This window comes from Canis lupus, chromosome 25 (assembly GCF_011100685.1).
Source record: "Canis lupus familiaris isolate Mischka breed German Shepherd chromosome 25, alternate assembly UU_Cfam_GSD_1.0, whole genome shotgun sequence".
NCBI classification, from domain to species: domain Eukaryota; kingdom Metazoa; phylum Chordata; class Mammalia; order Carnivora; family Canidae; genus Canis; species Canis lupus.
Window position 1 is genome coordinate 11,019,368 of NC_049246.1, and position 26,741 is coordinate 11,046,108.

Sequence of the window (26,741 nt, forward strand, 5' to 3'; positions counted from 1 at the left end):
TTTATTTCGCACAATTCTGGAGGCTAGAAAGCTCAAGATCAGGGTACAGATTTGATGTCTGGTAAGGACCTGTTTCCTAGATAGCTGTCCTTTTGCTGTCACCTCGCAGGATGGGAAAGGTAAGGGAGCGCTCTGGAGTCTCTTTCCTAAGGTCTCACACAATTCCTAAAAATGGAACAATTTGCACTTGTGAGGTGGCACAAGCAGGCTCCAGCACACCTCTGTATGTGCTCCAGAGCTCCACCCTCGTGACCTAATCATCTCCCAAGGGCCCACCTCCAAATACGATATTGGGGTGGTAGCTTTCAACACTTGAATGTGGGGGGCTGTAAACATTCAGAGCACAGTAACCAGTTCACCATATAGCAGGGCATTACAAGGGGTCAGTGCCTGTGAAAAAGGAAAGGAACCAGGATTGGACTGAGAGAATAATCAGATTGTAACTCAAGCCCAATACCTCAGCCAAACCCTGGCAGAGCTCTGGAGCACCTACAGAGATGCACTGGAGCCTGCTCGTACCAGCTTGCAAGCATGAATTGTTCCATTTCTAGGAATTCTGTGAACCAGTTTTTAAACACGGCTATTATGAAAGATTTAATTATAGGGTCATGATTTCAGGGTCCTGAGATCAGGCCCCACACTGGGGCATGGAGCCTGAGCGTGGAGCCTGCTTAAAAATCTCCCCCTCCCCCTCCCTACCCCACTCACACTCTCTCTCTCTCTCTCTCTCCTTCTCCCTGTCTCTCTCAAAAAGAAAAAAGATTAAATTATATAAACTTACAGGGGCACCTGAGTGGCTGAATCAGTTAAGTGTCCACCTCTTGATTTCAGCTCAGGTCATGATCTCAGGGTTATGAGATTGAGTCCCACACCAGCCTCTGTACTCAGGGGGAAGTCTGCTTATCCTTCTCCCTCTGCTCCCTCCCACCCTGCTTACTCACTCTCTCTCTATCTCTAAAGCAAATAAATAAAATCTTTAAAAAAAAAAGTCTAAAAAATTTGTATAAACTTACAATTCTATATACATGATATTAAAAATAAAGTTAATAAATGCTCATTACTTTGCCACCTGTATGCATGTATGTATGTATGTATGTATTTGCAGCTAGCATATCTGCAGGGTGGCAATGCTATATGATATATATATATATGATAGTGGGCTACCGGAGATCTCTCTCCAACTCCACATGTATGCCTTTGGAAGTTTGCAATCATCGAGGGTGATGTTCACACCACAGAAATCGGCAAACACTGCAAACCAGGGTTTCCTACCTCCCACCCAAGTAACCTGGTGTTAATTATTTAAGAGCAACCAATGTGTATATGACATGGTCACTGTTGTCCCAGAGTAGGCTAAGTGGCCAGATCTCCATGTCTGCACCCATATCACTCACAGAAGAAGGTGTGCTCTTGGGTCAGAGGGCTCTCTGCTGGCACTGAAGGAGCCAGCTGGAGGCAGCCGCTCACAGCATCCCCAGCAGCTGGGGCACCAGACCCTTCATTGAAGGGGAGCCAGGGCCACCCATCTCTGTGTCCTCCACAACTAGCATAGGTCAGTTAACGTATTTTCTTATTAATTTTAAACACTTGCTACTTCTGTAGTCTTATCTGTTTTGTTTCCAATATTGGGTAGATGTGCCTTTTTTTCTATAGTTCAGCCTGCCTAAGATCTGTCTCCCTTTTGTCTTTCACTTTGTTGATTCTATTGTATTTTATTTTAAAATTATATTAATTTCTGCTCTGATTATTATTTCCTCTCCTCTGTGTTCCTTGGGTTTATTCTCTTGCCCTTTCCCTAACTTCTCAAGTTCAACGCTTAGCTCATTGATATTTTCAGTCTTTCTTTCTTCGAATAAATTCCCCACACATTCTCATATGCAGTACTTTTGAGACCATTAAATCGCATAAGTTCTTAATTTCCGTTTGGATCACTTTCTTGACCCATGAGTTATTGAGGTATGTCTTTTTACTTTCCAGATAGATGAAGCTTTCCTAGATACCTTTTTGTTGTTCATTTCTAATTTACTTACATTGTGGCCAGAAAACACGGTCTGTTTGATACCAACTCTGAAACTGATGTAGATCTGGTTTGTAACCTTTCCATAAATACACAATGTTCTTCAGAAGAATGCCGATCTTCTGTAGGTTCAGGGTTCTATGTGTGTTCACTAGGTCAAGCTTTTAAATTTTGAGTCCAAATGTTTTGCATCTTTTCCAATATTGTGTCTCCAAAGAGCTCTCAATTATTGAAGGGGAGCATTAAAATTCCCTGCTATGATACTGAATTTGTCCATTTCCCTTTACAATCCCATCAGTTACTGCTTTATATATTCTGAAGCTATGTTATTAGGTGCAAACAAGTTCCAAACATTAGATAGCCCTACTAAATCATATATTTTAAGTAAATAGTGGCTATCTTTCTCACTAATACTTTTTACCTTAAAATATATTTTCTTCTGATATAAATATTGCTATAGAAACTTCCTCTGGGTTAATAACAATCATGTATCTTTTTTCTGTCTGTTAACCTTTCTGTGTTGTCTTGGATATGTTCCCTATAAATTTGCAATTTCTGATTATTTCTAGTCATTCTGACAACATTTATCTTTTCATTTGTAAATACACCTCATTTAAGTACTTACTTAATTATTATGTAATTATTTTTTTAAAGATTTTACTTATTCATTCAGAGAGACACAGAGAGAGAGGCAGAAACATAGGCAGAGGGAGAGGCAGACTCCCCATGGGGACCCCAATGTGGGACTCAATCCCAGGCCCCCAGGATCATGCCCTGAGCCAAAGGCAGACACTCAACCGCTGAGCCACCCAGGCATCCTCAATTATTATGTAATTTTATCATTATTTATAGAGTCGAACATATTTCTGCCAAAAATTTGTGCTTTCTATCTGTCTTGGCCTTTTTTCTTTTTTTTTTTTTTTTTTTTTTTTTTTTGGCATCTTCTTTTTTCTGTCTCCCTTAGATTGATGGAGGGAAATTTTTCCTTGTTTATTATTATTCCTGCTACAGAAGTAATACACTCTATTTTTTTCTCTTCCAATAGTTATCCTTAAACCTTATTATGTACAGGTAACTAGAAATTCTAATTTTTTATGTCTCCATGCTTCTCCTGAACAATAAAGGACTTTTGAGTACTTCAACTCTATTCCCTACCCATATGATACCCTGCAATATTTCAGTGGAGTTTTTACAATGCAAATTAGACAGTGTTATTATTATTTTATAGTCAATGTTTGCTTACCAGTCCTTCTTGAATCTGAGATCTTCCTTCTGGGATCAATTTCCGTCTTTCTGGAGTACATCACCACAAATTCCTTTGTGAATGCTTATTGGCAATAAACACTTCGCAGTCTGGTTTCCTAAAGACATCTTTTTTTTTTTTTTTTTTTAGATTTTATTTATTTATTTATTTATTTATTTATTTATTTATTTGACAGAGAGAGAACAAGTACAAGCAGGGGGAGCAACAAAGGGAGAGGGAGAAGCAGGCTCCCGCTGAGCAGGGAGCCCTATGCGGGGCTCTATCCCAGGACCCTGGGATCATGACCTGAGCTGAAAGCAGATGCTTAACAGATTGAGCCACCCAGGCACCCCTCCTAAAGACTCTTTATCTCATTCCCATCCTTGCACAGTTGTTATTCACACCTATGATTCTAGGTTATCAGTTACTTTCTCTCTAGGCTTCCATTGCTGCTACGGTGAAGCCAGCTACCACTCCAGTTGTTACTCCTTTGAACATGACCTATCTCCTCTCCATCTACTTTTTTATATATATATATAAATTTATTTTTTATTGGTGTTCAATTTGCCAACATATAGAATAACACCCAGTGCTCATCCCATTAACATCTTCCCATCATCTTTGTTGTTTTGCAGTTTGCTTCTTTATGTCTAGGTGTGGCTTTTGTTTTATTCCTCTTGCTTGTGATTTATTGTATCTCCTGCATGTAAGAATTCTTGTCCTTTACTAATTTTGGAATATTCTGCAATACTATATTCTAATATTGATTTTCCCTATTCTATCCTTATGGAATTCCAATTGAATGCATGTTATGCTTTCTTTTTCTGGTGTCTCTTAGTCTGTTTTTCTGACTAACCATTTCTTTTCCTCTTTGCTCTCTCCTCTCTGTCCTGATCCTTTACATTCCTTCACACCTCTACTCCAGCTGACCCACTCTCATCAGTAGCATCTGTTCATCAGTTTCATTCTTTAAACTTTTCTTAATGTTCTTTTTGATTCTTTTTCATTTCTTAATGTTTCTATTTTCATTTCTTCAAATTCTAGTCAGATCCTTTTCAAATGTATGTTTATTTTATAATCTTATCTCATATTTTCAATTATCTGCCTATTTTTGGTAAACCTGTTAAGGATACTTCAATGTTTTATATATTTGACTATATTCTAATACCTGAAGCTCCTCAGGGATCTAATAATATTATTTGCTTTTTCTGCTTACTCTGACTGTTAGTGATTTCCTCCTACATTTGATAATTTTTCATTTAGAAATTGTATTTGGTTTCCTTCTGGATTTCTTTTATGGATGGGTGGGCCTTTTAACAACGAGGTAGACCTTAGAGGCCTTATGCAGAGGTCTTAGTTACAATATCTCTTCCTGTCTAAACAAACCTACCTACTGCCTACCACTAACCTAACCTACCTACTTACCACAAACCTAACCTACCACTTCCAAAAGAGTGTAAACCCTAGTTTGTGGGCAGCCTACTCATTTGCTTATCATTGAGTACTTGCTTACCATTCTGGCTCTGGTGGTCTTTTTCCTTTAGTCCCTGGTCTATTTCTCTTATTTTTTTTTTTTTGAGATTAACTATGCACTAAGTTATGTTATAATGGCCCAGGTTCTCCTAAATGCAAGACATGAGAGTCTTATGCACAGGTAGTTTATTCGGGAGGTGATCCCAAGGGACAGCAACAAAGAGACCAAGGAAGGAAGAAAACCAACATTAAAGCCCATTGTTGAACAACATCAACAACAACAAAATTGCTCATAGAACAGATTGTGGTTGCCAAGGGTAGGGGAATTGGGGAAAGGGAATCAAGAGGTACAAACTTCCAGTCATAAAATAAATAAGTCCTGGGCATATCATGTACAGCATGGTGACTACAGTCAATCATGCTGTATTGCATATCTGAAAGCTGCTAAGAGACTAGATCTGAAAAGTTCTTATCACAAGAAAAATGAGTTTTGTAACTCTGTGTGTGGTGATGGATGTTAACTAGACTTATTGTGGTGATTTCACAATATATACCAATATTGAATTTTAGACTCATTATAGAGTTAGTCACGACTCCAGAGGACTTATGCTCAATCTTTCTGGGTTCTTATAAAATGCATCTGAGCTATGTCTCATGGCACCACTCACATCTCTTATGCTTTCCATGAAGTCCAGTCGATCACAGCATTCCCTTTCCCTTCACAGTGGTGGCCAGCAGCAATCTCTAGGAAGACTTCAGACAAGTCGATTAGTGGAACAAAGTACGGTCTCTTTGGTTGCACGCATTTCCTAGAAGGTCACTGATAATTAGCATCTTCTTCCTCTAATTACCATTCCAGATTTTCTTTACCTTTGCTGGGACTTTGACTGGGCTAGGTTGGTTACACAATGAGGTAACCCCGACCTTCCTCCTCCCTAAGGGGCCTGCCCCTTTGTTGCTTTTGCCTGTGTGAAGCCATGACTGCTAGACTTGCCCACTTGTTGCTATTGCTGGGCATGGATGCACCAAAAGATGCCCAGTGATTCTCCCACATCCCAGACATAATCCCTTTTGCACTCACAGCAACAGTGCCAGCTCCTGGTGATAACCATGATTATTAGGACCTCCTGCCAGAACAGTAACTCCTTCCCCTGCTGGCCTATTGCCAAGGGCATCTCAAAGTGACCATATAATAGTTGTAGCTTCAAGGTCAATAGAACTATTACAGTGAATAAGGGCCTCTAATCCTGCAAAGATCAAGGTTTCACAGGAAGCACAAATTACGAGTGGGTCACTAGGAGTGTTGGTAAGAGGATCTGGTTCTACCACATGGTTCCTGGACCAATACACTCTGGCTATTGATCACACATAAACCAATCATTTAGCACATATACCACTGTGAAAAACAACATGTGTTTGTGTGCTATTTTTCTGCTCAGGTTAAACTGAGGGTTGACTTTGGAAACCAGCTTGGGGGCACTGCAGAGATGGTGTCAGTGGATCTTAAGGAGTATAGCAGAATTCTGTGAGCCATTTGCCTTAGGTGAAATTTTTACTGGCAATCAAGCAAGCAGAAACTTCTGCCCTCTAGCAAGAAGGAGGGGGCTCCTCCTAGCAGTCCAGATAGTTCCAGAAAGTCTGGAGGTTCAAAAGATTCCCTCTTGCCCATGCAAATATCTCTATCTCAAATCCCAGACCCCACCTGTTTCTCACTAGGGTCTGACATAAGAAATCAGGTGAAGCTGTGCTTTAAATCTCCTTTGTTTTTTGTGGGATTTTTTTTTTTAAGATTTTACTTATTTATTCATGAGAGACAGAAAGAGAGAGGCAGAGACATAGGCAGAGGAAGAAGCAGGCTCCCCACGAGAAGCCTGATGCGGGACTCGATCCCAGGGCCCTGGGATCACTACCTGAGTCAAAGGCAGAAGCTCAACCACTGAGCCACCAGGTGCCCCTCAATCTCTCCTGTTTTTCTGCCACAATATTCATAATTATTTTTGCTCCAAACTGGTAAGCACTAAATATACCACATTTCCCATGCTTGTTTCTACTGCAAGTCAGACTACTGACTGCATGTCAAGATTGTCATTCTCAATTTAGACTAGCAATGGTGTCCTTATCGCTGTCTGATGAAAAAAAGTGACCCAGCCCAATCCCATCCTGAGGATCTGCTCACTTCCAGAATTGCATGGAATCCCCTGAAACCAGAGCCAGTGGCGGGGGGCGGGGGGCGGTGGGGAGCCTGTGTCCTGAGAGTTTATTGGGCAAGTGATCCTCAGAAGCAATTATATGGAAAAGAATTATAGAACAAGAAAGGAGAGAAAACCAATAATGAATGCATTACTGGGTTGGCCACTGCTAAGGGTCAGTGGTACTAGATCTTGCCAGAACAACCTTTTATGGAATGCATCTCAGATATGTCCTCCTGGAAAAAGAAACAGAGATTCTCTTTATTTGCTGGCTTCCATTTCCTTTTTGGCCAAAGTTGATCCTATGAGTTTTAACTCACCTGCTCTTCCAGAGTGTGCATGTGTGAGAGATGCCATGTCCTTACAGGTACCTCAGGCCATAATGCAAGAAGTTCCTTCAGGGAGGAAAACAAGAGATGCTCAGGGAAGAATAAAGATGAGTTGGTTTCTGGTTAAATTGAAGTAAAGCTGGTCTAAGCCTTGTGAAATTGGTGGCTGCAACAGCAGCTGAAGCAAATGGTGAGACCAAGAGGATCGACAGAGGTCCACAAACAGATGTTAATTCTATATTTCACAGCAGTTTTAAGTGTTTGGGCCAGTCCTCCCACATATCTGGAAGGAGAACAATGACATTGGTCCCTGTACATGTGTCTGTGGAGGAAACCAGAGGATTCTCATAGTGTAATAGGAAAAGCACTGAAAGTCTCAAAAATCAGAAGGTATTGTTTCCAGTTCGACATTGGCTATACAACCTAAGCAGGTTTTTTTTAATAATAAATTTATTTTTTATTGGTGTTCAATTTGCCAACATACAGAATAACACCCAGTGCTCATCCTGTCAAGTGCCCACCTCAGTGCTGGCCACCCAGTCACCCCCACCCCCCACCCACCTCCCCTTCCACCACCCCTAGTTCGTTTCCCAGAATTAGGAGTCTTCCAGTCTTCCATGTTCTGTCTCCCTTTCTGATATTTCCCACTTATTTACTTAGCTTCTGGGAGCCCTGTTTTTCTATCTATAAAGGGGAATAATAACAAATGCATAATCCCCCTTGTAGGACAGGAATCAAAGAGATTATGAATATAAAAAGCATTTTATACTTTGCAAAATGCCATAACAATATAATTCATGATGAGAATAAATATTAAGGCTTATTCTTGGTGGCCTGGCTGGCTGATCTCTGCACCCATCCCCCAAAACCATAACTCTGCTGAGTCCTGGGTTTTTGATACGAAAAACGTGACATAGGATAAATGCTTGAGAGAAGGAAAGAAAAAATAATAAACCAGCTATGATGGTCTTTAAAATGAAGCAGATATGTTGCAGTGGTATACTTTGTCACATAAAATGTAACCAGAGGCAAGGATGTGGAAAAATTGGAAGCCTGTGCACTGTTGGTGGGAATGTAAAATGGGGTAGTTGCTATAGAAAACAGTATAGCAGTTCCTAAAAACAAACAAACAAACAAAAACCAGAATTACCATATGATTTAGCAATTCTATTTCCAGGTGTAGACCCAAAGAATTGAAAGCAAGGACTCAGAGATATTTGTACATCCCTGTTCATAGCAACAATATTCAAATAGCAAAAAGATAGAAAAAACAGTAAGTATGAATTGATAGATGAATAGATAAACCAAATGTACTACATATATATAATAGAATATTATTCAGGACTTTAAAAGGGAGGAAATTCTGACACAAGCTATAACATGGAAAAGTCTGGAAAGCATTATAAGTGAAATCAGTCAGTCACAAAAGACAAATACTGTATGGTTCCACTTATAGGAGGGACCTAGAGGAATGAAATTCATTAGAATGGTGGTGGCCAGGGGCTGGAGGAAGGGGAAATGAGACGTTGTTATTTAATGGGGACAGAGTTTCAGTTTTGCAAGATGAAAAGAATTCTGGGGGTGGATGGTAGTGATGGTTGCATAACAATATGAATGTACTTAATGCCATAAAACTGTACACTTAAAAATGGTTAAGATGGTAAATTTTACATTATGTATATTTCACTACAATTTTTTAAATGTAACCAATGATCAAAATAATAATAGAAGCAAAGGGATGGTTTCATAACAAAAGCACCCACTGCATCAAGGATCAGTGGGATCCTCCCTGCCTCCTTCCCAGGCCAGGAGGTCCTCACACTACTCCTACTCCTCACACAAGATTGGACCTCCCAGTTGCTCCTCATCCCTCTGCCACGTGCTTTGCAATTCCAACCTGGCTCTGGGAAGAATGGAAAGGCTTTCATCCGGAGCAGGGAAAGCAGAGCTAGAGACTAGAAGCAGACTTCTCTGTCTTCTGACAGAATCTCCTGGAATTGGCCCTTATTATCCATCTTTCTCTCTCTCAGCATGGTTCATTGAACACTATGCACAGTTTTTAAGCACTATCAACACCACCTCCCTTCAGGACAGATTACCTAGTGGACTGCTGTTCTTGAAACTTGCTATGACTGGCACTTGGCTGTAACATCCAAGAGTTTAAAGACTTCTATCTTCTATAATTTGACTAAACCACACACTCCCGCAGTTAATACCCTAAAAGACCCTGGCACCCCTGGATTGCCTGGGTTTTGCCCCAGTGTTGTACCTTCTCTTCTTGTGTTTTCCCTGAAAGTCTGTTTGTCCTCAAATGGAACTGTTTAAATGACATAAATGGCACAAAAATAATAATTTCTGTCGCTAGACCCAAGATAAATTCCCCCAGGCAATTATATTAGGAACAGCTAAAACAGCAATAAAATGAAAATGGCTGCAATCCTCTTAATGCTATTTGAATTTTTAATGCATATGAGTCTCTTGAGAATTTGGAGGGAATAAGCAACTTCATGATATTGAGTACTCCTAAAAACATCAATGAACATCATTTCATTTTCTTGGGTGTTAATATCCTCCAAAAATATCTTATGATATTCTGAATATGGATCTCAAACACCTTTTGTTAGAGTTATTCCTCATGTGACAGGTTGCCAATTGCCTCCCAAATATTGCATCCTCCTCTTCCTGGGCATAGAGCTGTCCAATGATTCTATTCACCCCAGGAGTAATGGTGCAGCTTCCAGGTAGCTCCTACTTAAGGAAACGCTGCTTACCCTGGACTCAACTTTTCCTCACATTGTATTGACTATAACATTGATGTGGGAGTGGCCCAACATTGATCCACAGGGCTCTCTGGAATGACACCTGGCAACAAACTGGGAGGACCCTAGATCTCTAGGTGACCTACAGAAGCAGAGCTGTCCCACCAGCCTAGATGAGCCACACTTTAAAACCTTTCTTATTTAAGCCATGCTACTTGGAGGTATTTATTATGGTGTGCTATCTTTCTTATACACTGTTAGATTCTGTTTAGAACACTTTGTTTAGGATTCTTACATCCATGTTTAAAAATGACAATGAACTGTAACTTCCCTTCTAGTGTTCTTTTCTTGTTTTGATGCCATAACATGCATTAAGAATATTTCCACTCTTCCCATCCTCTGGAAGAATTTACGTCAGATAGAATGATCTGGTTTCTGGGAAATTTAGTTGAACTCATCTGCAAAACGATCTGGATCTCATGTTATTCTTGTTGGGAAGAATTTTTACTATTGAGCAATTGGATTTCTTTAATATTTTTCTTGTTAATAAGTAATGAGTGCTATTCCATTGCAATTTTAATTTCCATTTTTTATGTTCCTGAAGAAGTTGATCATCTTTCCAGATCTTAATTGTGGGTTTCCTATTTTTTGATTCACCAGTTTATTTCCTTTGCCCATTGTAATCACTTAGATTAATTTTACTTTCCCTCTCACTGTGGATAGAATACCATTCCCTCCCCAATGGTATTACACTTGGCCACATTGACTTGCTTTGCCCAACAGAGTCTTAGCGGACAATGACATAAAGCAAAAGGCTTTACGGCTCAGTTGAAAGAGTATGCAATTCTTGATCTCAGGATCATGAGCCCTATGCTGGGTGTAGAGATTACTAAAATAATTAAATAAACTTTCAAAAAATAAAAAGTAAAGACAGAGAAACATAAAACTAAAAAGGGGTTTGGTGTTAATAAAGACATTTTTTTTAAGAAGGGACTCAATTTCAAAAGGCTTTTAACTGTGCTTGCTCAGATTGGCTTATATTTTGCACTTTTGTCATCACCATCAGAACCAGCCTGAGAAATCATATTGGTCTTAGAGTGATGACAGACACTTGGAATAGACCTGTACCCAATTTGCATCCTGGAGCCAAGCCCCATGAACTTGCACCCTGAAACTGGGTCACCTAGCCCAGTCCAACCTAAACCCATCAAACCAGAGTTGGCTAGCAGACTTACGAGAGAATAAATGCTATCGTTAGCCACTGAGTTTTAAGGAGATTTGTTTTGCAGTGTTATTGTAGTATCTGCTGACTGACACATCTATTTATCAGGGTGTTAGAGAATTTCTGATCAATTTCTTGTAATTACTAACTTATATAATCTTTAAATACAATTATAATTAATTTTATATAATTATTAGTGTATTGCTGTGACTATTTCCCCCCCATGTTTGTCTGGTATTTTGATAGTGTTTACTTTACATAAGGAAACTCTCATTTTTTATTAAATGTGTACATTTTTTTCCTCTGTTAACGTATACTACTTTTGAACCTAAACAATCTTTCCCAATTCTGAGATTTAATAATCAATTTCATTTTCTGTTTTCCTAAGACTTAAAAGATAGGTAATTCTGTAATCAATCTGGAATGAGTGAGATATATTAATCATTCCTAGATCTTCTTGCTTTTTTTCCTGAGTTCAGTGTAATGTATCTGAGAGCCCTAAAATTAATCCTATTTCTAATTGGAAAAAATGTTTAAACCGAAAACTTATTAAGATTACATAATAGTCACACTTTTAGCTAACATGTTTGTTTTTGCTTTAAATTTTTAATTAAATTAGCATACCAATTTAACGACTCCAATTACTCTGTGTTTAACCAAGCTGAAATTGAGCTTTCGTTTGCTGTTCAATCCCGCTAGACAATTTAAATTCACCACAATTTTCCTAATAATCCACATTTCTGTATCTTATTAACCAAAATAATTTAATGTCTTCCAAAAAGTTCTTGCTCCTTCCAGTTCCTGGATTATTTTAGATCCTCTTGTTTGCCCAAGTTGGAATTGAAGGATGCTCATTTCATTGTTCAAAAAACCAGAAAAATGTTGTGTGAATAGCATTGCTATATTGAAGGTACCCTGGTGTGAGTGGATGCCTGTCCCTTAATGATTCTGATTCTCCCACGTGGGATTTGGTGCTCTTCTCTCTCTAATCCCATGGCAGCATGCCTGGAGGACTTGCACTGCTATGTACTTTCTTTACATGTTTGTTCATCCCATTTGAATGTGAATCCCCCATTGGCAGTTACTTCTAGTTTTTCTAGCACCTCCTTTGGTATTTGGCTCATAGATGCTCAGTAAATGTTGATTGATTGATCAACTGACTGGAAGGTTGCATTGAGTGACACTAACATGACAATGGGTTGCCTATCTTGTCAACTTCTTTTCTCTTTCTTTTCTCAGTTAGACCTGACCAATATTTCATTCATTCAAAATCTTGTATAGGTCATTCTTTTATATATCTCACTATATCTACCTATATCTCTAGGTAGTTACTAGAGGACCCAAATGCCGCCACCTAAGAGATAGGAAAGTGAAAATAAAATACATTATCTCCAGTTTCTAAACTAAGCTATTCTGGCAATGCAACATATCAGAAAGTGTGCTGAACTAGAGCTAAGGGGATCTGGGGTCTAAGTCCAGCTCTCCTCCTTAATATCCAGCCTTGGGCCAGGTCACTTCATTCCTTGGGGCTGGAATTTTGCCATTTGTAACTTGTAACCTGTCCTCCCACTGCACAATCTGCTATGTCCCTACTAGTAATTCTCTGCAAATATAGTCAGGATTAGAGTCATTTCTGAGGCAGTCACATTGCACAGTGAAGGATATGGGGCTTTGGAGTCAGACAGCTCTGGCACTGAGTCCAAATTGTCAGTTACTAGGTTAACGATCGTGGGTAAGTTATTTAACTTAGTGAGGCTCGGTTTTCTGTGGGAAGTATAATACCTCTCTTGCAAAGTTGCTGTGAAATTTGAATGAGATGAGTCAGATGACGTTTGTGCCATAATCCACACATGGTACCATGTAGACGGGGCCTTTAATTGTGTTAATGACACCTGGCCTTACACAATAGGACACAGAGGATGATCACCTTTCACTTATGCTCCACATACATCTCTCTTTCTCTCTCTCTCTCTCTCTCTCTCTCTCTCTCACACACACACACACACACACACACACACACACACACAGTAAAATAGCTAAAGACAACAGAGGTCCACCGATTTTAACTGTGTTCTTTCTTATGGTTTTGGTACCATCTTTGCCAAAAAGAGAGTCTATCTTAGAAGCACTAACTTAATGGCTAAATATTAAATTATTGATGTATTACAAACACTAAGGAAATAGTCTCCCTATGTCCAATGAAATGAGAAATTTCCAGATATGCAGAATGCAGAACTTGGAAATGGGAGTAATTAGGGTTCTTTAAATTCTGAACAAAGTTACTATTAACATATAGGTCCATTACAATAATTTTTTATTGTAAGGAATATTTCATACATATTAATATTACATGATGCCCCAATAAAACAGAATCACCCACTGTTCAAAATGTGGTCTCTGCTGCATTTCACATCTTACACCTGGATACTAAGGTTTTATGATAGCTTGTTTTATTTTTTTTTTAAAGATTTTATCTATTTATTCATGACACACACACAGAGAGAGAGAGAGAGGAGAGAGGCAGAGACACAGAGGGAGAAGCAGGCTCCATGCGGGGAGCCCGAGGTGGGACTCAATCCTGGGTCTCCAGGATCCTGCCCTGGGCCGAAGACGGCACTAAACTGCTGAGCCACCCAGGCTGCCACAACAGCTCATTTTAAAACAAGACTTACCTACCTACAAGGCAATTCACTTGGGAATTGGCTGTTCAAACCTGCAACAGCCTTCAAAAGCCCAGAGGGAGAACATCAATGATTATTTAAACTATTTTCTCTAAAAAAAATAAAAATAAAAATAAACTATTTTCTCAAAAGGGTTTTGAATTTATTTGGAAGCATTTTCTTCACACAAATTGAGGGAGAGCTAATGCCCAGTTTGCCCAGCAGAGGGCAATAGAACCCACAGGACTGCACCAAGATGTTTACTGAGTTTTAGAACAAGGTCCTAGCCCAGAGGGATGACACTAGTCCTGACCAAGAAGCGTAACAGGGGCCGTTGCAAAATAGAAATAGGGATTCTTTGTTCAAAGACCAAGAAGAAAGCTTTTTCATTCTTCTGCAGTCTCTCTGTCACCTTATGTTTTGTTATTTAGGATCAGCTCCCTCAGGCCAAGTAATACTGTGGGGTGAGTGTAGACCATCCTTGCCCCAACCTGTGACAGGCAGAGGGTGCAGCCTGGCCCCTGCTGGCCCTCCCACAACCAAGCTCCAGCCTCGGGGAGGATAGCTGGATTACCCAGCACCCAACCTAGGGTGGCAAGAGGCAGCAAGGGGCAGAACTCTGCATGAACAGAGGCTCCAAGCCCCTGGTACAGGTACCACTGGCCTACAGAACTTTACTCGAAGACCACAAATGCAAAGATAAAAGTAGCATTTCAAAATGACTACAACGGAGCCTTAAAGCCAAGTGGGGACCCCTTTGGAGTGTGCGGCCCTGTGGGACTGTGCTAGTCACATACCTGTCCAGGGCTATTCTGGAGTCCTACTCTCTGAGTCCAGCCAGTGCTAACATAGGGACCCCTAAATCCAGACTGTGCCATTACCTGTGTGCTCTCCAGTAAAGGGGCAACAACTCCCCCATGATCCTTCCACCATCAGAACAGAAACCACCTCCACTGCCCAATCTCTTTGCCTCCTCATTCCAGCCACATTGGACTCCTAATGTTTCTTAAACACCCAAGCTTACTCTCCCCTCAGGACCTTTGTCTTTCACTTCCACCCCTCTGGACTGCTTTTGCCCCAGACTGGGGATACCCTCTACCCTTCATTTAGAACTCAGATCAGATGTCACTTTATCAAGGAAGCCTTCCCCAACTAGAAGAGCAACCACCCCTCCCCACATGGGTCCAATCTTTTAACCATATTTATTTTTCTTCAGACCACTATTACCAACACCTGATGTATTATATATTGTCTGACTAGAATGTCCACAGAGGCAGGATTTTTGTGGGGGTTTTGGTCCATGACTGTATCTCCAGCTCCCAGCACATTGCCTAGCACATGTAAACACTCAATACTAAAATGAGAATAAATGATTTGACAACCCACTCTCTGATGGTAGCAATGCCCACCAAAAAGACCAAGTAAAGACCAAACAGCAACCCAGGCAGATCCTATAGAACGTACTTGTCAGATCGGCAGATGGAATGGGAAAGAAAATCCCTTTCCCTGGATGCAGATTTGCTCTGAATGAAGAATGCCAACTTTACGTTGTACCTTTATATTCTCCCAATGCCAAATCTGTGACATCTCTACAACACCCTTGGAGAGTGACTGCTTCATTCTATTTACAGATGAAATAAACATGGCCCAGAGAAGTAAAGAATCTTACAGTCACACAGTTCAAAGTGGCAGAGCCAAATCTAGAAGACTAGAACCCAAGACACTTGACTTTTATCCTTGGGCTCTTTCCCAACATCAAGCTGTTCTGAACATGTGATCCTCAACCTGAGCTTGTCATCCTATCCCAGGGTCAGGAGGCTAGACCTTCTGCCCCCAAGGACTCAACTTATGGCCCACAGCACCTTGGGAGCTTACTTAGCTTATTTGCGGAGAGTGGTCATCTTTGCCTTGGATTCAGTTCAGGGTCAACATATCAACAATCCTTTATTAATAAGCCCAAGTGTGTGATGTTTCTAAGCAATTACAAATCGGATGTCAAGAGAAAATACAGGGGAGGGCATTACATGTTGTGAAATAGACAGGCACAGTCTCAGTTTTGTGATTCTAAGTGTTTGCTTTTTAAATGATCACTGGTCTCTGGTCCCTGAGGAGTTCATTGTCTAGCCCTGAGCAGTGCACTTGTCCCAGACCCAGGTACTCCAGCTAATTAGCCACAACTACATTTCACATGGGGGTTTCCTTTGAGGCGAACTTTAATATTTAGCAGGAGAATAGACACTCTTTATTCCTTTAATTGTGTTTTCCTAATTAAATTGCAAATAGTAATTGCTTCTCACTCTTGAACACATCTTAGATTTCATTATTGAGTTCCTATGCTCACACTTTATCTTAAATATTTTTAAAACTTTGGCACAACTAAGTAACCAAATAGACCTTACACCATAGACATACTTTAGATAAACATAAAATTTCCTGTTTGACAATAATCCTCACAACATGGTTGTCTAATAGTGTTTGATGTTTGATTATTATAAAAGGGACAAGACACTTCAGCATAAGTAGACAAAATGAAATGTACCATACCCTTATCTATGAACTGCTGTTTCTTGTTTCCTAATCCTTAAAATGGAAGAAATTTCATCTACTCTTCTCTACTTAAAGGAAGATGATGAAAGTTAATTTAACACTCCTGGAATAAACAAAAATATTGTAAGAAAAATATTGGAAAGTAAAGGAATTATATTAATAATATTATTATTTACAATGGAGCTGTCTTATAATGGATCAATAAAGATGATGACATTTGTAGAATGTAGAATTTTAAAAGTTAAGAAGACCCCAAAGGTGATCTGACTCAAATTCATTTAATAGAGGGATAAGCAAAAGTGCAAGAATAGAGATTACACTTATTTTAAAGTTTTCCTTTGATAGACTAAGATTTTTGGTTTTGTTGCTTTTTTGTGTTTCAAGTTTTATTTAAATTCTAGTTAGTCAATGTATAGTGTAATATTAGTTTCAGGTATAGGATTTAGCAATTCATCACTTACACACAACCCTCAGTGCTCATCCCAACAAGTGCCCTCCTTAAATGCTTATTATGTATGTATTCCACAACTTCTTTATCCATTCATCAGTCGATGGACAGTTGGGCTCTTTCCATAGTTTGGCTATTGTTGATAGTATCACCATAAACTTCAGAGTGCATATGTCCCTTTGGATCAATATTTTTGTATCCTTTGGATAAATAGATAGTAGTGCAATTGCTAGGTCATAGACTACTTATATTTCTAACCTTTTGAGGACCCTCTGTACTGTTTTCCATAGTGGCTGCACCAGTTTGCATTCCAAATAGACTAAGATTTTATAATAAAGTATCATTAAAGAGAGAATGAAACTTGCTATTTAACTCATTTAGAGCACATCACAGGGTAAGACAACTAACATCTTTTTTAGGAGCTCCAGGCTATTACAGCATAGATTCTTCATAGATCTGGCTTTCCAGATCCTTTGCCATCCTGATTGCCCCTAATAAATTTTTGACTGTCAGTATCCTTCTCAAAATCCAATATCCTCAGTCCCATTTTCACCACTATAGAGATTGTGGGGTTAGCAAACCCTTGAAACCTAGGTGGATCTAATTAATGTAAACCAAAAGTACATCCATTTTTGGAACACCTGCATAAGCTAACATCCCAGGCCTTGCCTAGGTAAACTGCTTTACAACCAGAAGCATCTATTCTTCTTGTCTGCTCAGTATCCATCTCTCCTACTTCTGCAACAGCACCTCAGTGCTTTCCTTTGGGGAATTACCACTCTCTTCATTGGACAGAACCTTGAGGGGACTGTCAATCCAGATGGCCCGTCTTTGCCTGGCCAAGATGTGGGCATATGATTCAAGCTGGACCAGCCATCCACCTTCTCTCTGGTATTTTGACCCAGAAGGAGACACCAGCAGGAGCTGACAAAGTTGAGTAGGGATCCTTAAAAGACACTTCTAGTTTCCTAGATCCTCCAAGTGACTCTGGTTTGGGAGCTCCCAAACCTTGGTTCTTCAGGCTTTCCTTCTATGCTATGTGTACTCCCATGTGTTCCCAGTAGAATATTTCTTTTGCCTTTGGTTAAAACAAAGTCAGTTTCTATTGCAATGACCCAAAATTTCTACCTGGTACACCGGGCCTCTGGACTACTTTCTGCTTTATTTCCTCATGCGTTTTCTGCCCCTGATCCTCTTCTATCAGAGAAGGGACTGTGTCCGCCTTGCTCACTGCTGGATCTCCAGAACCAAGAATTGAGTCCATAACATGGGAAGCTCTCAAGAAATAGATTGGATGCATGGATTGATATATAATTCCCTAAATAATCTGGTTGTCAAATCCAAGTATGGGATAAGAAACTAAAGAAACAGGATTTTTTAGATAGTCTATTTCTTTACAAACATGAACTCATAAAATAAAGGGGGGAAAGAGTATTTAAGAGTCTTTAAAAGAGTATTTAAGACCTGGTCCTCACTACCTAAATCCAAGTCCTGTTTTCTGCCAAATTAGCCTCAGAATTGAGCAGTTGGGCAAAGGTGAAACAGACCTTAGGACCAAGTGAATGGTTCAGCTCACTGTGCCATGGAGGAACTAAGCCCTGAGGTGGGCTGCAGCTGTTGTGGCCACAAGCACCCCCACCCCAGCCTGGCAAGTGAGGGTGAAAGTGGCTCAGCAGAAATGATCCATATAGAAATGGCTTTGCATTTCTGAACTTCCTTTGTAAGCCACAGTGGATTTACTGTGGGCCTAGAGCCAGTTTTAGCTTAAGACAAATGAGGAGAAACAGTAAGAAAGGAAAGAGATATGCCGACAGGATTATTGTGGCCGGTGTTTGCAAAGATAATTAGATAAATACAGAAGGCACAGGCACAGTAAGGACCTGCTTACAAACTTCCACCCCCTGATACACACAAAATGGGAATTAGTAGTGCAGTTGGAGGCCTTTAAAGAACCATAGAGAGGATATAGAGTTAAAGCCCTATATCAAAGAAGGAGGGTCAATGGTCTCTTACACCTCACAGAGGCCTTATCAGAGATGCCCATTGATAATGGCCAATGGGAAGTGAATGTCATGTACCAGACTTGGACTGCTCTGGGTAATTTGCGTGCATTTTCTTACATGACTGCACAATCTTCTGGGATGGATACCACCACAATCTCCCATTTTACAAGTTGGGAAAGTGGGGTTTAGAGTGATGCTCAAGACCACACAGCTAGCAAGATTTCAACTAGATAGCAAGAGAGGTTAGTCTGGAGCAAGAGATAAAGGGGAGAGGCTAGTAAATCCATGTATCAGCCCACATCATGAGTACGAAGGAGAAATTTTTGGAGAAGATTAGGCAAGGAGAAAACCAGAGTACAGCTTAACAGGATTCAAACTGCCTAGGTTTAGTGGGGACATGGATGTGTCCTGGGCCCTCATAAGGGGCTGCTGCTCATTTACCACTCCACACCCTCTCTGTTGGTTGCCTCCAAACGATTCCTCCATCCACCCTCACCAATAACACCTGCCATCCCTCTTTAGTGGATTACTCTAAGAAACTCACTGCCATGATTTCTGCAGGTGTCTCACTAAAAAAGAACAAAAAGTGTTTATTTCAACCTGTTCTCAGTAAGCAATGATGCCTTTGAGTCTTGGAAACTTGACTTACTCTTGACCCAGAGTCAACAACAGGTCTTTGGGGGAACCCTAATTTTGAGGAAGAGGGGGCATGACCCCTCCAGCCCCAGGAAGAGCCGGATCCTCTAAAGAGAGGGTCTCAAAATGCTGTCCCCTGGAAGTCCCCAAGACACTTTCATAGGAGGTCAAAACAATTTTCATAATTATATGACATTCTTTGACTTTTTCACTTTCATGCTCTCAACAACATTCATGGAGTTGTCCAGAGGCTACCTCATGTGTGATATCACAACAGATCAAATACAGAGGCAGATATGAGAATCTAGATTTTAAAGTGATTTACAAAAATGTGAAAAAAAAAAGCATTCTTCTTTTAAGCTATTTTGGTTTGGAAAATATTAATTTTACGCAAAAAATGTTATTTGCTTCAATGTATAATGGGCTTATTAATATTTTTAATAAATTACTAAAGATTTTGAACATTTCTCAGTTTTAATTTCTGGTATAGTGAATACTGATCACTATAATCTTCACACACAAAAGCTCTTTGGAGTGCTCAATAACCTGTAAAGCACATGTGGTGAATTCCAGGAGTTTTAGAAGCCTGAACCCTGCTTCCACATGTCCTGGATATGGCTGGACCCACATCAGGATGAGTGGATGTCTGTGGAGGCTGGAGTCTAAATCCACAAGGCTCAGGATCACCAGTGAGGGTCTGCTGTGGTTGAACAGCCATCAGTGGAGAGGCCCACTGGGCACCATGGGTACAAAAACCTAAATCTTCTATTGCTTTGACCCCGTCTCTGTATCAACTTTCTCCTCAGTGGCCCTTCCACTCCTTCCCTCAGCCATGACCTGGACCTTCCTGTCACCCGGACCTACCCATCCCCTGGAATCCTAGCTCCAGCATCCATGTTATGACCACACCCTCATTCTCCCAATTGGATCACCCAGTTACTTCCTCTGCATCAGTTTTTTCCCCTTGTCCAGACTTCTAGCCCCTTCACACTTCTCCCTCACCCCTCTCTATCTCTCCTGTCAACACACCCTTCCTAGCTTAGATTCAACGTTTCACCCTGTCAAACTTCTCTTGGCATTCTCAATAAGCTCACCTCATCGTCTTTCCATCACACCCACCTGATAAAACCCAAACCCAGGATTAGTCCAACTATTGGCTTTCTTGATGCTCTTAAGTGCTGAGGAAGAAAACCACACAACTTTACAGATTGTATTAGATAAATTCATGGTGTCTGACCCAAACAGGGCTCACAGCCTTTCTAGCCTTTTCTGCCAAGTTGCTTTAGTCGATTCTCCTTCTTATCTTCCACACTGGTTAATTTAAGTCCCCTCCTCTTTCCTTAAACCACTAACTCCCCCAGTGTCCTCTTCACTCCTGGATGATGACCTGGCCTCTCACTTTTCAGAGAAGATAAGAGATACTAGAAAGGATTCTCATAAATTTTCTGCACCTCTCCCACAGACTTAGTTTCAATCATATCCACCTCCTTCCCTCGGTTAGAGAAGATCTTCTATTGTTTGAAATCCCATCTCTTCTTTCCTCACAGACACATCTCCATCAGTCACCCCCTCTCTGTGCTGTATCTTCAACTTCTACCTCCACCAACACATAAATCTCCTCAGTATCTGAAAATAAAGAGAAAGGAAACTTTCCTAAGCCACATCCTCCTCCAGCCATTATACCATCTTTTTCTTTGTCACTTGTCTGTACTCCTTCTCCTCCTTTATACTATACTCTTCAATAAATCATAATCTGGCTTAAAGCCAACAGATGTCTATATCAATTACAAGTCTTTATGTTCAAGTAAGAGAAACCTAACTGACTTAGGCAGGCAAGGAATCATTAAGAAAGAAATAGAGCAGGAATGATCAGGAACCTGGATGACCAGGACCAAAAGAAATGCAGACACCAGGAAAGCCCTAGGGATTTGAGAGTAGCAACAATTCAACAGCCTGGTCACAGCTCCACTTTTGAAGTGAACAAACTTTGGCTGAATTTCCCATTCTTGTACCTCTGCTTAAGATCCAAGTCCCAGGAGACTACCCAGAATGCACATAATGGTGGAGGAAGTTCTCTAAAAAGAAATGAAGGTGCTATAATAAAAATAAAGGTGAAAGGATACTGGATGGCAAAAACAAAAAACAAATGTCCACTACAACTATTTTTAAGCTTTTTAAATTAGCATCTTTGCAGTAGTGAATAGTGCTTGTTGTGTTTAGGAAATTCAAATGTGAGCTCTATAGGAAAGTATCTCCAGTATCTTGGAAAGGACTTACTACATAGAATGCACTTAATAACAATTTGTTAAGTGTTGACCCTCATCCTCTTGAAAGCCTTTCTCCCTTGGCTTCCATGATATCATGCTTTCCTGACTTTTCCCTGTGAGTCTCCTGAGACTGATGTAACAAATTACCACAAACTAGCTGACTTTAAACAACAGAAATTTATTCTCTCACAGTCTGGAAGCCAGAAATCTGAAATAAAGATATCAGCAGGGCCATGCTCCCTCTGGGCTCTAAGGAAGAATCTATTTCTGGCTTCTTCCAGCTTCTCGTGGCTCCAGGCACTTCTTGGTTTGTGGCCACATCACTCTCTTCTATGTCCCCATCTTCACATCATCTTCTCTACATGCATGTAATCTCCTTCTGCCTCTTCTTGTAAGGACACTTGCAATGGCATTTTGCACTCATATAGAAAGTCCATTATAATCTCCTCAGCTCAAAATCCCTAACACCCTCCTACCTCTTTGGCCATTCCTCAGCCTTGTTTATAAGCTCCTTTCTCTGAACCTAAAATTCTGATTCTCCCCAGAATTCTGTTGAGCCCCATTTTTTCTCATTCCATGTATTCTTTCTTGTAAATCTCATCCCCCCCCCAAAAAAAATCTCTATTACCAACTTCACATTGATGATTTTTAAATCAGTATCTCTTTTTCCTGAAAATAAGCCCATGTCACCAATTAGAAAATTCTGCTTTGATCTTGAATGCTTTTCAGAAACCCCAAATGCAAACTTCCAAAAATGAGCCCATTGTCTTCCCCCAAATCTGTCCTGCTCCTGTGTGCCTGTCAGTTAATGGAACCAGTTACCAATTATTTAAGCCTGAACCTTGATGTCCCCTCACTGTCAAACTTCTCACACAATCAGTCCTAACTCTTGGTAATTGCACCTATAAAATATCTTTCTAGTCTGTCTAGATTCCACACTACCATCTTCACTACAGACAAACTCCTACCAATCTCTCTGGTTCTAGTCTTAGCCTGTTCCAACCAATTCTCTCACTACAGCCACAATGATCTTTCTAAACCAATAGTCTGATCCTATTACTCCCCTTGCTTAAAAGCTTTCAGTGATCCCCCAGGGCAGACTGTATCTTTCAAAGATGGCTACAACAATATGTTCCATACCGCATGGTCATTAGTAATGTCACCTTGCCTCTTCCTCATCAAGAGGCAGAGGCTAGCTCCCCTCCACTTGGAACTGGGCTGGTCTGAGTGACTTGCTTGTAACCCATAGAATGCGGCAGAAGTGATGCCCCAAAGTTAGGGTAGAAGGAACTTGCAACCATTGTGCCTGTCAGAACTCCTGACTCACAGACTCTGTGCACATAACAAAATGGTCATTGTTTTAAGCAACTAAATTTAGAGTGCTTTATTACATAGCAATAGATAACTGGGGACATCTTCCAATGTCTCCAAGGTAAAATCCAAACTTATTAATCTGTCCTTAATGACTCCCATCCTGCTCCAGCTCCAGGTCTTGCCATTTCCTCACTGCGGTGCACCCTCCAACTCTACTGGCTACCCGAATTCTCTGAACAAGCCACATTCCCCAACTTCTGAGCTTTGTATGCTTATGGCCACCCTGTTTGGCTGACACATCCCCTTGCAGCCTCCATCTATCTTCGTCTTCCACTACAGAAGCCAGAGTAGAAAACACCTTCACCCAGCCTTCTTTGCAGCCAGAGGTGGTTGTTTGTGACCTTGTCTGACTCATGGAAGATGAGCCGTAGTCTGCAGGGAGCTTCTAGGAAAGCTTTTGCTTTCCTGACTGAAAGGATAGACATTGCTAACAACACTTTCTCATTTGTTGTGCCTTCAACACAGAAATGATGCTAGGGTGGCAACAGTGATCTTGTGACTGTGAGGAAATGCCAAGAGAACGGCAGAGACTCCCAGAGATCCTCAAGTTGCAGAACCAATGCCAGCAGCTGCCTACTCCAACTCCTTGTGTGATGTGACAAGAAATAAACTCCTGCTGCTTCAAGTCAGCCTTAATCAGCACCTCTTCCTTGAAACCAAAATCATCTCTTAACAGACACCATGTGATTCCTTCTGCCTGGACACTCTGCCCCTCCCCTCTGTGTCCTCTGGATGCTTCCTGTCCAAGCCTAGGTCTAAGCTCCTTCAGGGAAGCTTCCCTGACTGTCTGAGCCAACACCTAATCACAGTTCCAGGAACTTCCCCCACAACATCTTGTATTTCCCTTGCTTTAGCATTTATCATATTTTTTTCTTTTTTTAGTGAATCCCACATCCCACTTTGTTATGGCCTGAATTTTGTCTTTCCCCCACCCCAAAATCTTATGTTGAAATCCTAACTCTTAAGGCCTTAGAATGTGACTGTACTTGGAGATGGAGCCTTTAAAAATGTAATTAAGTAAAATCATGTGGATGGGCCCTGATCCAATATCATGTGAAACCGTGTGGCTAGGCCCTGATCCAATATGACTGATATCCTTAAAGATGGAAAAATGTGGACACAGACACAGAAAAGAGAAAGGAGGTGGTGAAATGCCTTAAGAAACTGGTGAGCTACAAGCCAAGGAAAAGGCTGCAGAAGAAATCAACCCTGCTGACACCTTGATCTTGGACTTCAAAATCCAGAATGGGGAGGAAATTAATTTTTGTTGTATAAACCACCCAGTCTATGATACTTCATTATGGCTACCCTAGTAAACTAATACACTGGCCAATATGGCCAAAGTGATGGGACATCACTGCCTTGATTAGGTTATGTTAGTAAGACTCAATCTGAACCACACAGAGAGAGTCTCCTGGCCTCTAAGACACAGACAGCCATGGTGTGGACTGCCTATGGAGAAAACAATGAGGCAGGGGACGACGAGCGGCTCTAGGAGCAGCAGGTGGCCTTCAACCAAAAGCAAGTAAGGAGCCGGGCGCCTCAGCTCTATTACCACAAGGAAGTAAATTCTACCACCAGAAAGCCTGGAATAGAATTTTGAGCTCCAGATGAGGACAATGCCGGGCTGATTCCTTGATTACAGCCTTGGGGAACAGAAGACTCTGCTAAGCCATGCCTGGACTCCTGACCTATGAAGAAGGTAAGATGATAAATGAGTGTTACTTAGGGGGCGCCTGGGTGGCTCAGTTGGCTAAGCGTCCAACTCTTGATTTCAGCTCAGGTCATGATCTCAGGGTCGTGAGATCGAACCCCCCATGAGGTTCCACAATCAGTAGGGAGTCTGCTAGAGATTCTCTCTATCCCCCTCCCGCTGCCCTTCCCTTTGCTCACACACACTCATTCTCCCAAATAAATAAATAATTTTTAAAAAGAAATAAATATGTGTTACTTTAAGTTGCTAAGTTTGTGGTCATTTATTATGCAGCATAGAAAAAGAATAGGTACCTGATGATGAGATTTCCATTTCCTGGTAGGGGAGATGGGGAGCAGGTGATAGCCATATGACTCCATGCTAGGGGTGTTCATTGGAAATTCAGGGATCGAGTCGAGCCTGAGAGGAGGAAGGGGAATGAGATGCATAATGCAACTCCCTACCACCCCAAAATATGCTTTCCTCTCAAGGTTTAATGTGGTAAATAGCCAGAATAGGATAATTTGAGGAACACAACTAAGCTCTCAGTCTAAATATTTTTGCCCCTACCTACCTATCCTGACATCTAAGATACGCATCCTCAAAGGGAGGGAGTCTTTATGAAGTCGGAAGCATTTGGAGTCCTTATTTAAATGCACAAGCCTCAGGACTCCTGAGTGGCTCAGCAGTTAAAGCGTTTGCCTTTGGCTCAGGGCCTGATCCCAGGATCCTGGGATCAAGTCCTGCATCGGGCTTCCTGCATGGAGCCTGCTTCTCCCTCTGCCTGTGTCTCTGCCTCTCTCTCTATCTCTCTGTGTCTCTCATGAATAAACAAATTAAATCTTAAAAAAATAAAAAAACACAACTCCAAGCCCCAGCCCATCTCCAAATCTAAGTCTACATTTTTACCAAGGATGTCACCTGATGGTGCCTCTGATATTTTCATCTGGGACCTATCCTTTGAGGAACACTGCCTTACATATCTTCAGGAGACATGCTTGGACACTGCAGCTGGAATTATGTGGGTCAGTCTCTTGGACTTGGAATTTTTTTTTAAGATTTTATTTATTTATTTTAGAGAGAGAGAGAGCATATGCAAAGGGAGGGCCAGAGGGAGAGGGAGAGAGAAAATCTCAAGCAGACTCAGCACTGAACATGGAGCCCAGCATGGGGCTCCATCCGAGGACCCTGAGATCATGACCTGAGCCAAAATCAAAAGTTGGGTGCTCAAACGACTGAGTCAACCCATACACCCCTCTAGGACATGTAATTTATTTGAACCGCCTTGACAGGGAAGCTGCCCTCCCCCTCTGTCCCAGAGCTCATCTGGGTGCTGCATCTGGCTCTATGTCCCCTGTTGGGACTTTATTGCCAGGCTTTCAGGCTGCTGCTCAACCTGCTGCAAACCTCTACCCAGCCCCAGCAGGATGTACCTGCTGTGTCCACTCTGGAACTTCTCTCAGCCAGTGCTTGGCCTCCTCACTGGGTTCCTTGTGCCCAGGAGCACCACGCCTGACACACACAGATCAGCCCCCTCCAGCTCTTTGAGCAGAAGCTTTGAACCCCAGGCTGCAGCGTTCCAGGTTCTAGAACCTGAGACATTACCCCATAGAAGGCCTAGGTGTCTGTGCTGGCATGAAGAGTTTGTGAGTGCTGGGCACTGAGATCAGCTCTCGGACTTGTCAGTTTGCTTCTGACAGCCTGGCCCCCTGCTGACCTGCTTGTATCACAGCCCTTCCCAGTGAGTTACAATACCACACCCCTGGGAGGTCCCCATTAGCTGGTGCTGCCAGTCCTGAAAGGGGCACCCCAATATGCCAAGGACTTCACAGGGGTGTTGGTGACTCATTACATCCAGGCTCCACCTCCTCTTGCCCTCAC

General features: G+C 41.3%; 1 long non-coding RNA gene across 4 annotated transcripts; it reads right to left on the reverse strand.

The window, feature by feature from the left end:
* LOC102151189 lies at positions 1–26,429 on the reverse strand. Of its 4 annotated transcripts, XR_005378419.1 has the most exons (6): positions 26,294–26,429; positions 25,175–25,280; positions 7,243–7,573; positions 7,078–7,158; positions 5,402–5,542; positions 1–165 (listed from the first exon to the last, which is right to left on the reverse strand). It is a non-coding gene; the product is annotated as an uncharacterized LOC102151189 (long non-coding RNA). The 4 variants fall into 4 exon arrangements; XR_005378420.1 differs by lacking the exon at positions 7,078–7,158; XR_005378421.1 differs by lacking the exons at positions 1–165; positions 5,402–5,542; positions 7,078–7,158 and having other exon boundaries at positions 7,165–7,534.
* Between the last annotated feature and the right edge of the window lie 312 nt (positions 26,430–26,741).